The sequence below is a fragment of the Ascaphus truei genome, unplaced genomic scaffold (assembly GCF_040206685.1).
Source record: "Ascaphus truei isolate aAscTru1 unplaced genomic scaffold, aAscTru1.hap1 HAP1_SCAFFOLD_1655, whole genome shotgun sequence".
Lineage (NCBI taxonomy): Eukaryota > Metazoa > Chordata > Amphibia > Anura > Ascaphidae > Ascaphus > Ascaphus truei.
In genome coordinates this window covers 685-13,967 of record NW_027454547.1, presented here as the reverse complement: position 1 = coordinate 13,967, position 13,283 = coordinate 685, and the positions used below count along the sequence as shown (strand labels likewise).

General features: G+C 52.9%; 1 long non-coding RNA gene across 1 annotated transcript in view; it reads left to right on the top strand.

Moving 5' to 3' along the window:
* Positions 1 to 9,028, top strand: part of LOC142476720 (uncharacterized) — a 43,392-nt gene extending 34,364 nt beyond the window's left edge. Inside the window, exon 3 of the long non-coding RNA XR_012791937.1 lies at positions 8,896 to 9,028. This is a non-coding gene — a long non-coding RNA (uncharacterized LOC142476720). The remainder of the gene's footprint in view (positions 1 to 8,895) is intronic.
* The last annotated feature ends 4,255 nt before the right edge of the window (positions 9,029 to 13,283 follow it).

Genomic DNA, 13,283 nt, shown 5'->3' with positions numbered 1-13,283 from the left:
ACACACAGCGGGGGGATACATTACAGGCTCTGTCACACACAGCGGGGGGATACATTACAGGCTCTGTCACACTCAGCGGGGGGATACATTACAGGCTCTGTCACACACAGCGGGGGGATACATTACAGGCTCTGTCACATTCAGCAGGGGATACATTACAGGCTCTGTCACGCTCAGCGGGGGATACATTACAGGCTCTGTCACACTCAGCAGGGGAAGGGAGCGGTAATTTTGGGAACACACCAAAAATAAAAAGATATACACAGTAATGGTGCAGTATATTAACACAACATGGAAAGCAATGAGTTCTTGGCTCTGTAGAAATTCCTACTTACAGTACAACAAGTGGAATAATAAAGGGCAATGGTCTGACACTGTCAGTATATGTGAAACTGGATCTTCAGCAGAGAAGGAGATTCTGGGTGAGAAGTAACTCCAAACGGAGATCATACAGATGGCGGGAACTCAGATCCAAATAGCGTATTATGTTCATGTAAAACAGAAACGGACCATAGTGTAGATCGCAATAGACACAATTTATCACATCAAGCAAAGTAAAAAATGTACTTACAATAAGTACATAAAATATGTACACATAAAGGTATCGTGAGACAGTAGAGCTGGTCCCGTGTGGAAAAGCTTGCTGTACCGTCTTCCTTTGGCTCCCACCTCGCCGCCGATGGATGGCGTCTGACGTCACTTCCGGTACACGGGTGACGACATCCGGTTGGGAGCGCGGAAGATAGATAGCAGCGGATCAGCAGCGGATCAGCAACAGCTCAGACGTCTTCACTCAGGGGGCAGCTGCAGCAGACTGACGACAAAGCTCTACGCGTTTCGCTGTACGTAGACCGCTTCCTCAGGAGAGAATTCGATGGAGTTACTTCTCACCCAGAATCTCCTTCTCTGCTGAAGATCCAGTTTCACATATACTGACAGTGTCAGACCATTGCCCTTTATTATTCCACTTGTTGTACTGTAAGTAGGAATTTCTACAGAGCCAAGAACTCATTGCTTTCCATGTTGTGTTAATATACTGCACCATTACTGTTTATATCTTTTTATTTTTGGTGTGTTCCCGAAATTACCGCTCCCTTCCCACCCTGGACCAAGACTGTTTCTGTAAGGAATCCTTACATATTCCTTGGAAGGTTGAGAAGTTTTTTTGGCCACATATCACCTCACAGTGTTTATATATTTCTGTCACTTTAACCTTTATTGTGGGTGTTCTTAGCGCCGACACAAATCACTTGGGTTCACACTCAGCAGGGGGATACATTACAGGCTCTGTCACATTCAGCAGGGGATACATTACAGGCTCTGTCACATTCAGCAGGGGATACATTACAGGCTCTGTCACATTCAGCAGGGGATACATTACAGGCTCTGTCACATTCAGCAGGGGATACATTACAGGCTCTGTCACATTCAGCGGGGGATACATTACAGGGTCTGTCACATTCAGCGGGGGATACATTACAGGCTCTGTCACACTCAGCAGGGGATACATTACAGGCTCTGTCACACTCAGCAGGGGATACATTACAGGCTCTGTCACACTCAGCAGGGGATACATTACAGGCTCTGTCACACTCAGCGAGGGATACATTACAGGCTCTGTCACATTCAGCGGGGGATACATTACAGGGTCTGTCACACTCAGCGGGGGGATACATTACAGGGTCTGTCACATTCAGCAGGGGATACATTACAGGGTCTGTCACACTCAGCAGGGGATACATTACAGGCTCTGTCACACTCAGCAGGGGATACATTACAGGCTCTGTCACACTCAGCAGGGGATACATTACAGGCTCTGTCACACTCAGCAGGGGATACATTACAGGCTCTGTCACATTCAGCGGGGGATACATTACAGGGTCTGTCACACTCAGCGGGGGGATACATTACAGGCTCTGTCACACTCAGCGGGGGATACATTACAGGGTCTGTCACACTCAGCAGGGGATACATTACAGGGTCTGTCACACTCAGCGGGGGGATACATTACAGGCTCTGTCACACTCAGCGGGGGATACATTACAGGGTCTGTCACACTCAGCAGGGGATACATTACAGGCTCTGTCACATTCAGCGGGGGATACATTACAGGGTCTGTCACACTCAGCGGGGGGATACATTACAGGCTCTGTCACACTCAGCGGGGGATACATTACAGGGTCTGTCACACTCAGCAGGGGATACATTACAGGGTCTGTCACACTCAGCGGGGGGATACATTACAGGCTCTGTCACACTCAGCGGGGGATACATTACAGGGTCTGTCACACTCAGCAGGGGATACATTACAGGCTCTGTCACATTCAGCGGGGGATACATTACAGGGTCTGTCACACTCAGCGGGGGGATACATTACAGGCTCTGTCACACTCAGCGGGGGGATACATTACAGGCTCTGTCACACTCAGCGGGGGATACATTACAGGCTCTGTCACACTCAGCAGGAGATACATTACATGAATTGTCACACGTCAGCGGGATACAGACCCTTTCCCTAGTTCTATTTAATAATGACCCCAAAAAATATACAATTACCCCAGGATATTGTGACCCGGAAACCCGAATTCTCTGTTCCCCGAGTGCATCCTCCGACCAGCCGAACCGGGGGAACAAATGGTGATTTTATGTCCGTTTTCTAATGCGTGTAAAGGAATGGAACACATTTGTTTCCGGTCACCCCCACGGCTCTGCCGTTATCCCGGTCACCCCCACGGCTCTGCCGTTATTCCGGTCATCCCCACGGCTCTGCCGTTATCCCGGTCACCCCCACGGCTCTGCCGTTATTCCGGTCACCCCCGCGGCTCTGCCGTTATTCCGGTCACCCCCGCGGCTCTGCCGTTATTCCGGTCACCCCCGCGGCTCTGCCGTTATTCCGGTCACCCCCGCGGCTCTGCCGTTATTCCGGTCATCCCCGCGGCTCTGCCGTTATTCCGGTCATCCCCGCGGCTCTGCCGTTATTCCGGTCATCCCCGCGGCTCTGCCGTTATTCCGGTCACCCCCGCGGCTCCCCCACGGCTCTGCCGTTATTCCGGTCACCCCCGCGGCTCTGCCGTTATTCCGGTCACCCCCGCGGCTCTGCAGTTATTCCGGTCATCCCCGCGGCTCTGCCATTATTCCGGTCACCCCCGCGGCTCTGCCGTTATTCCGGTCACCCCCGCGGCTCTACCGTTATCCCGGTCATCCCCACGGCTCCCCCACGGCTCTGCCGTTATTCCGGTCACCCCCGCGGCTCTGCCGTTATTCCGGTCACCCCCGCGGCTCTGCCGTTATTCCGGTCACCCCCGCGGCTCTGCCGTTATTCCGGTCACCCCCGCGGCTCTGCCGTTATTCCGGTCACCCCCGCGGCTCTGCCGTTATTCCGGTCACCCCCGCGGCTCTGCCGTTATTCCGGTCACCCCCCGGCTCTGCCGTTATTCCGGTCACCCCCGCGGCTCTGCCGTTATTCTGGTCACCCCCGCGGCTCTGCCGTTATTCCGGTCACCCCCGCGGCTCTGCCGTTATTCCGGTCACCCCCCGGCTCTGCCGTTATTCCGGTCACCCCCGTGGCTCTGCCGTTATTCAGGTCACCCCCGCGGCTCTGCCGTTATTCCGGTCACCCCCACGGCTCTGCCGTTATTCCGGTCACCCCCGCGGCTCTGCCGTTATTCCGGTCACCCCCGCGGCTCTGCCGTTATTCCGGTCACCCCCGCGGCTCTGCCGTTATTCTGGTCACCCCCGTGGCTCTGCCGTTATTCTGGTCACCCCCGTGGCTCTGCCGTTGTTCCGGTCACCCCCCGGCTCTGCCGTTATTCCGGTCATCCCCCCGGCTCTGCCGTTATTCCGGTCACCCCCGCGGCTCTGCCGTTATTCCGGTCACCCCCGCGGCTCTGCCGTTATTCCGGTCACCCCCGCGGCTCTGCCGTTATTCCGGTCACCCCCGCGGCTCTGCCGTTATTCCGGTCACCCCCGCGGCTCTGCCGTTATTCCGGTCACCCCCCGGCTCTGCCGTTATTCCGGTCACCCCCGCGGCTCTGCCGTTATTCTGGTCACCCCCGTGGCTCTGCCGTTATTCCGGTCACCCCCGCGGCTCTGCCGTTATTCCGGTCACCCCCCGGCTCTGCCGTTATTCCGGTCACCCCCGTGGCTCTGCCGTTATTCAGGTCACCCCCGCGGCTCTGCCGTTATTCCGGTCACCCCCACGGCTCTGCCGTTATTCCGGTCACCCCCGCGGCTCTGCCGTTATTCCGGTCACCCCCGCGGCTCTGCCGTTATTCCGGTCACCCCCGCGGCTCTGCCGTTATTCTGGTCACCCCCGTGGCTCTGCCGTTATTCTGGTCACCCCCGTGGCTCTGCCGTTGTTCCGGTCACCCCCCGGCTCTGCCGTTATTCCGGTCATCCCCGCGGCTCTGCCGTTATTCCGGTCACCCCCACGGCTCTGCCATTATTCCGGTCACCCCCGCGGCTCTGCCGTTATTCCGGTCATCCCCCCGGCTCTGCCGTTATTCCGGTCACCCCCGTGGCTCTGCCGTTGTTCCGGTCACCCCACGGCTCTGCCGTTATTCCGGTTATCCCCGCGGCTCTGCCGTTATTCCGGTCACCCCCACGGCTCTGCCATTATTCCGGTCACCCCCGCGGCTCTGCCGTTATTCCGGTCATCCCCCCGGCTCTGCCGTTATTCCGGTCACCCCCACGGCTCTGCCATTATTCCGGTCACCCCCGCGGCTCTGCCGTTATTCCGGTCATCCCCCCGGCTCTGCCGTTATTCCGGTCACCCCCGAGGCTCTGCTGTTATTCCGGTCACCCCCGTGGCTCTGCTGTTATTCCGGTCACCCCCGCGGCTCTGCCGTTATTCCGGTCATCCCCGCGGCTCTGCCGTTATTCCGGTCACCCCCCGGCTCTGCCGTTATTCTGGTCACCCCCGTGGCTCTGCCGTTATTCTGGTCACCCCCGTGGCTCTGCCGTTATTCAGGTCACCCCCGCGGCTCTGCCGTTATTCCGGTCACCCCCACGGCTCTGCCGTTATTCCGGTCACCCCCGCGGCTCTGCCGTTATTCCGGTCACCCCCGCGGCTCTGCCGTTATTCCGGTCACCCCCGCGGCTCTGCCGTTATTCTGGTCACCCCCGTGGCTCTGCCGTTATTCTGGTCACCCCCGTGGCTCTGCCGTTGTTCCGGTCACCCCCCGGCTCTGCCGTTATTCCGGTCATCCCCGCGGCTCTGCCGTTATTCCGGTCACCCCCACGGCTCTGCCATTATTCCGGTCACCCCCGCGGCTCTGCCGTTATTCCGGTCATCCCCCCGGCTCTGCCGTTATTCCGGTCACCCCCGTGGCTCTGCCGTTGTTCCGGTCACCCCACGGCTCTGCCGTTATTCCGGTTATCCCCGCGGCTCTGCCGTTATTCCGGTCACCCCCACGGCTCTGCCATTATTCCGGTCACCCCCGCGGCTCTGCCGTTATTCCGGTCATCCCCCCGGCTCTGCCGTTATTCCGGTCACCCCCACGGCTCTGCCATTATTCCGGTCACCCCCGCGGCTCTGCCGTTATTCCGGTCATCCCCCCGGCTCTGCCGTTATTCCGGTCACCCCCGTGGCTCTGCTGTTATTCCGGTCACCCCCGTGGCTCTGCTGTTATTCCGGTCACCCCCGCGGCTCTGCCGTTATTCCGGTCATCCCCGCGGCTCTGCCGTTATTCCGGTCACCCCCCGGCTCTGCCGTTATTCTGGTCACCCCCGTGGCTCTGCCGTTATTCTGGTCACCCCCGTGGCTCTGCCGTTGTTCCGGTCACCCCCCGGCTCTGCCGTTATTCCGGTCATCCCCCCGGCTCTGCCGTTATTCCGGTCACCCCCGCGGCTCTGCCGTTATTCCGGTCACCCCCGCGGCTCTGCCGTTATTCCGGTCACACCCCGCGGCTCTGCCGTTATTCCGGTCACCCCCGCGGCTCTGCCGTTATTCCGGTCACCCCCACGGCTCGGCTAATCCGTGTTGCCGTTGGTGAACTGATGTTGACTCCGCGATTAGATCTTTTAGATCAGGGATCCCGGCATAAAGCACAGACCCTCTTTGTCCCGGGGACGCTGAGCGCCCTGTACTCCTGTTTCATTCTTCAGAGGGCATCTGAAGGACCCAATACTTACATTATTATTGGGCAATCAGCATGTCTGAGCAATCCCAGCAACATTGTACGTGTTTTCTGTGAATAAATCAGTCCTGTAGTGTTAGATAATACTGTTTTTTTTTTTGTTTGTTTGTTTTTATTCAACTTAATGCCATTTTGAATGAGTTTTAACACACTGAGCATCCTTTGATTTATAGATCAGGCTTTAGCCACCTCCCCAGCAGTGCAAGATCTTTTCAACAGTTTCCTTTTTTTGATCATTTGTTGCCAATGTTCCCAGCAGTTTGAGCTGCAAACTGCAACAATAGAGAATGTTACCGTAGTAATATAAGAATACATTGTAGCTGCTGAGTTGCACCTGTTCTTGTTGGGACATACTTTGCTACAATTCCATTGTTTCCAGGTCAGAGTTTTGGAGAACAAGATTACAAATAATATTTGCGGAGTATTTAAAATAGTGTGTGTGAGGGAGTGGGGGCGAGACCCCCTTACTCCAGGTTGGGGCATGGGGGGGGGGGGGGAACTCTTAACTCTCTCTCAGGGTGAGTATCCCAACAGAGGGGGGTACTCCTATCCTTCGTTATGGGTACCCTTGGTGGGTGCTTCTCTCCCCCCTCTCCTCAGGTTACCTTGCAGAAGGGGAGCGCCTCTTCTATCTTATGGTTACCCAAAGTAGGGCTGGAGGGGGGGGAGGTTGATCTACTTGGGCTATTATTACCCCAGTTGGTGTGGGAGTTCCTCTGCCCTCTCAAGTAATGGTTACCCCACGGTAATATTTAACATTTATGTCGGGGGGCAGCTCCTGTCCTCTATCCCCATTTTCCAATGACGTGTTCCCAACTGGGTGGGCGTTCTTCTCCGCGTGTTATGGTTACCCCTGAGGGGAATGGCCTCCCCACTCCTCTCCTCTGGGAATTGTTACCATGGAGCTGGCGCTCCCCTTCCATCCCCTGCTTATGTTTACCTCCTGCCCTCGTGGTCTCAAGCCATTCGATTATCCACCTTGGGGTAAGAGGTTCAGGTTTTTAGGGTACTGGATTAGGGTAAAGGGTTAAGATTTTGGGGGCGTTAGGGTTACGGTTTTAGGGTAAGGAGTTAAGGTTTTTAGGGTAGGGGGTAGCGTTCGTATTAGCGTGTTTTAGGGGGTAAGGTTAGGGGTTTACCTTGGCGGCTAAGAGATGTCCCTGCAACAAGGTGGCTGGCGGCTAAGACCGGCCATCAGGCATAGCGATGGAGGAGGGTGGGGGGACATGAAGAGTGTGGGGAGGCATGTGGTGAATTTGAGGGGGTGTGGGGTGTGAAGGGAGTGTATGTGGGGGGGGTGGAGGGTGGGAGTGTGTGGGAGGGTGGATGCGGAAGCAGTGTGTGGGGGGGATGGGAAGAGTGTGTGGGAGGGGGGAAGTGGAGGGAGTGTGTGGGAGGAGGGATGTGGGGAGTGTGGTGGGGATGGAAATAGTGTGGCGGGAGTGTGGGGGGGGGGGTGGCTGGAGGGGGTGTGGAGAGTGGCGGGGGTGTGTGTGGAGAGTGTGGCGGGGGGAATGTGGAGAGTGTGGCGGGAGGGATGTGGAGAGTGTGGCGGGGGGGATGTGGAGAGTGTGGCGGGGGGGATGTGGAGAGTGGCGGGGGGGATGTGGAGAGAGTGGCGGGGGGGATGTGGAGAGTGTGGTGGGAGTGTGGGGGGGTTGGAGGGGGGATGTGGAGAGTGTGGCTGGTTGGAGGGGGGATGTGGAGAGTGTGGTGAGAGTGTGGGGGGGGGGTTGGAGGTGAGATGTGGCTAGTGTGGGGGGTTGGAGGGGGGATGTGGAGTGTGTGGCTGGTTGGAGGGGGGATGTGGAGAGTGTGGTGAGAGTGTGGGGGGGGGTTGGAGGTGAGATGTGGCTAGTGTGGGGGGGTGGAGGGGGGATGTGGAGAGTGTGGGGGGTTGGAGGGGGGATGTGGAGAGTGTGGGGGGTTGGAGGGAGGATGTGGAGAGTGTGGGGGGTTGGAGGGGGGATGTGGAGAGTGTGGCGGGAGTGTGGGGGTTGGAGGGGGGATGTGGAGAGTGTGGCAGGAGTGTGGGGGGTTGGAGGGGGGATGTGGAGAGTGGCGGGTTGGAGGGGGAATGTGGAGAGTGTGGCGGGAGTGTGGGGGGTTGGAGGCGGGATGTGGAGAGTGGGGGGTTGCAGGGGGGATGTGGAGAGTGTGGCGGGAGTGTGGGGGTTGGAGGGGGGATGTGGAGTGTGTTGCGGGAGTGTGGGGGGTTGGAGGGGGGATGTGGAGAGTGTGGCGGGAGTGTGGGGGTTGGAGGGGGGATGTGGAGAGTGTTGTGGGAGTGTGGGGGGTTGGAGGGGGGATGTGGAGAGTGTTGCGGGAGTGTGGGGGGTTGGAGGGGGGGATGTGGAGAGTGTGGCGGGAGTGTGGGGGTTGGAGGGGGGATGTGGAGAGTGTTGTGGGAGTGTGGGGGGTTGGAGGGGGGATGTGGAGAGTGTTGCGGGAGTGTGGGGGGTTGGAGGGGGGATGTGGAGAGTGTGGCGGGAGTGTGGGGGTTGGAGGGGGGATGTGGAGAGTGTTGTGGGAGTGTGGGGGGTTGGAGGGGGGATGTGGAGAGTGTGGCGGGAGTGTGGGGGATGTGGAGAGTGTGGCGGGAGTGTGGGGGGGTGCAGGGGGTATGTGGAGAGTGTGGGGGGTTGGAGGGGGGATGTGGAGAGTGTGGCGGGAGTGTGGGGGGTTGGAGGGGGGATGTGGAGAGTGTGGCGGGAGTGTGGAAGATTCTGGAAGTAAGTTGTAGACTCTCTTGTTGCAGAAGAAGGATTGGACCTGGGACCAGAGCAGGGTGCTGGTAATGCAAGATCCCATCTACAGGTAAGCATTCTAGGTATACTCGATATGGCTTTATAATGTAGAATTATACATCACGTGGCTTATCCTTTCTCCCCCCCCCCCCCCTCCTCCAACTGGCTAGAAGTCCCATTTAACCTCGCACTAATGTAGACCCGTGGGGAAACAGCTGGTAAGAGAGCATCATGGTGTGTGAATGTTAACATGCTGCAGATTACATCAATCCTGAGTATCACTGCGTACTAGCAGTTGTATTATCCTGCTAGCTCTCAAACTGAAGCGGACATTCCTGCTCTCATTAGCCACTATGTGCAGTGTACACTGACAGGGATTATAGGCAACCATGCTTCACCCCCTATATTATATATTCCCTCTCTCTCCCATCTCTCACTCGCGCTGTCTTCGTTCTCTCTTTCCGCTCCCTCTTCCAATGTTCGCTCTCTCTTTAACCCTTCCCCTACCTCCCCTTCTGCCTACGCACATCTCCCCTTTCACTCCTCATGCCTTCTCTCTCCCCCTCTCTCTCCCCCACACACACTCTCTTCTCTCTTCCCCCTCTATCTCTCTCTTCTCCCTCTCTCTTTCTTCCCCCTCTTTCTCTCTCTTCCCCCTCCCTCTCTCCTCCATCTCTCTCCCTCTTCCCCCTCTCTCCTCCATCTCTCTCTCTTCCCCCTCTTTCTCCTCCCCCTCTCACTATTTTCCACCCTCTCCCCCCCCCCCTCCACCTCTCTCTCTCTCTTTACCCGCCTCTCTCTTCTCCCCCCCTGTCATGTACGGCCCACCCGTGAGCACGTGATCTGCATACGGGACAAGGGTTAATACACAGTTCACAAGTGGTCCCACTTTCCACCTCCGCAAAGGTCCATCAAATGAGTAACATGTCCCCTAAATCGTTCCCCAAATACCATCGTCACGGACAGCACTCAAGTGAGCACGTGACTTAGATATGCAACCAGGGTTTATATACATGGCTACTTTAGCCAACTCACCTTTAACCTGCCCACGGTACCTACGATGAGTTACTCTTAACCCCTTACTCAATTGCAATCATATCTACACGCTTCCACCACCCGAGATAATGTGTAAATAAAAGATAGATTATTAATATTTGCCAGGGTCTCAGATCCCTGTTTGACAGAAAAAACTATACAGGCAGTCCTCGGTTATCCGACACAATGCGTTACTCAAAATGGCGTTGCAAAGCGAAACGTTGTAAAGCGAAACACACTTTCCCATAGGAACACTGTTTAAATGAAAGGTTCCGTTCCTGAGGGCATTTTTAACACTAAAATACACCAAATATTTTACGCAGGCAATAAGATATACAGCACACACATAAATTATATAGTGTATATACTGTATTATATATATATATATATATATATATATATATATATAATATAACATAATATGTAATATAATATAAAAATATAATATATTATATAGTATAATATTATATAATATATATATTATATACACATAAACAACTTTGCAAAGCGTTGAAAGAGCGTTGGATAAGCCGTTTTGGCGTTGTAAAAATGAACATAGGTATGCATTGCATAGCGTTGGATAAGCCATTCGTTGTAAAACGAGGACTGCCTGTACACTTAACACACACATCTGTTGTAGTAAAATGTGTCCAAAAATGTAAATACTCTCCAGAGCGTGCAACCGTTCATACAGAGCCCAAAGCCTTACGTTTTAATATATATGAAAATACAGTGCTTAGGTTACAGAAAAGGGATTACAAGAACATACAATTGTAATAGAAGCACGACAGTTTTTCAAAATAAAAGGTTAAAACAAAACTGAAAACGCTCTACATTACAATGCCAAAGGTTTCCTCCCACAGAGGTCACTAGCGCAGAAGTGAGACTCGCGTGTTTGATCCAAATACACCTCTGTTGAAATCTGATTTTCATAAACCCTTGCTAAGCTTTATTTACGTTTTTCCCGATTGAAACATAACCCCTTCAAATTCCATAAAGGTCTATCTGTCGCTCATATAAACATCCGGAGCCTGCTGCCCAAACTGGATGAACTAAGGGCATGGTGCCTTCTGCATAAACCAAAAGCCATCATTCTCACAGGAACATGGTTAACCACTAAAATTCTCAATGCAAATATCGCCATTCAGGGATACTTCATATCTAGGAGAGATAGGTCAAAGAGAGGACGAGGAGGGGTGTTATTTTATATTGCAGACAACTTACAATTTGCACTGTTAAAATCCCCCCCATGCTCACCTTTTTTTGAAATCCTAGTTGGCAATTTGCCTCCCCTTTTCTAAGCCCATTTTGCTCGCTGGCATCTACCGCCCCCCTAAAGCCCCTCTACAATCCCTGACTGATATCACCCAGTTTCTTGGCTCCATTTCCTCTCTGAATGAGAAGAGTGAGCTGCTAGTTCTTGGGGATTTCAACTTCAATTGGCTCGACCCTAAAAACCACAAAATCCAGATACAACTCAAGTCACTTAACCTATCACAACCCATTTCCCAACCCACACGGACAAACCTGAACCAGTCCTTGCTAGAACGAGGGTTTTATTTACACTTCATTCATTTGAATTCACCATAGTTTGTTATTCCATCCTATTGTTTGGCTGCTTTGTGATGTGGGTTCTCAGTTTGATTCGTGGGATCCAGGGATATAGTTTAATCTTAGAGACCCGTTTTGTCCTGCGGGGCGTGTCGCCTAGGTTAGTACACTCCTACATCACAAGGGCTCTATGGGGATACAGTATAAATTTAGAGACCCGTTTTGTCCTTCGGGGCGGGCCACACAGTATAGTACAGTCCTACACCTACACCACACTATTTCATCAGCGGACATCACATTTGCAGCCAATATTTTGCAATATTTTGGAATATAAAATATAATATACTGTACCCATGGTGAGCTATATACAAACTAGGTTCCTAGCTTCATGATGTTTGTTCCCTTTTTTTCAATAATTTTTTTTTGTTGTTGTTAGAGCTGCGTGTGGTTCTCTACTTACCTCAGAGCACCGCTTCTTCGTTTGGCTATATACAAACTAACCTGCTTCCCTCTCTGTGTGTGTGTGTGTATATGTGTGTGTGTGTGTATATATATATATATATATATATGTCCTTGCTTAAAAGCTGTGTTTAAAACAGCATGCATTGACTAAGGGTTGTTCATGTAATGTGAGCTTGAGATAAAAGGTGGCACTGTGTGTCCTCATTTGCATGTCATTTCCCAGAATCCCTTGCTGCAGTGGAAGTGCTGTGTGCTGGGCGATAATGGTGAAAGACAGGGTTGCAGACCTGTCTAAGACATGCAAATGAATATACAGGAATATTTACAGTTGCTAGCTATATATATATATGTGTATATAATCCCATAGGCCATGGATATGACATTCTGTGTGTATGTATACATTCTATAAGCGCTGCAATTTTGTGTTGCGTTTTGCGTGCATATGGACATGGCTGCACACATCTCTTATGCACCCCTTATCATGTGTTTATTTAAATATTTAATTACTATGGTCTACACGCCAGCTGGCGGATTATCTCACAGCAGCAGCGTGTATACCAATTGGGCACTCTAGTCCTGCCTTTCTCTTGTCACAGGTATAACTGTGAAGTAGACATCCATTGCATTAGCTCCTTCTCCCCTGATGAAGTGTGAAGCATCACACGAAACGCGCGTTGGGGTGTGACGTCACTTGTGAACGTCCATGAGCGGGTCTCCTCATGGAGCTGGGCAGCCTCTGTTGGGATCAACTACATCCCGGTCGAGCATAGGAGCATGGTTGTATATGCAATATTTGTTTGCCTACTATTGATGTTGCTAATCCATCTGGGCACATCATGAGATATAAGTTGGGGTTTGTGGCCATCTATGCTATTGAATGGTAGATCATTAATCATACTATTCCACTTACCAAATACCATCTGATCATTAGACATATACATACTCACTTACCTGTGCTCACTCTATTTTGGTATGCTCACCTATTGACTCAAACCCACAGAGCTAATATGCTGTTTGGTAGCCACAATTAGTGATATCACTATACATATGCTACTATTGCAAAAGCAAACAGTGATTATCCTTTTCCTTTTTGTTGCTACCCACCTCCCAGCCGCTCCCCTTACAGGGGCATTTTAACATTTTACACATTTGTTCCTATTGTTCCCAGCTGATTTGGAGGGTGGCTCCTCCTTCCCAGGTTTGAAGCTCACCCCCTCCCACTTTTAAATGGTTAAAGCTCACTCCATTTCACCTTCCACACTCATGGGAACTTGCATGCAGTTTGATTGCGATAAATCTAATACAGAGTGCTTTTCCTGGTATTATACAGGTTAATTAGGCTAAGGCCTCG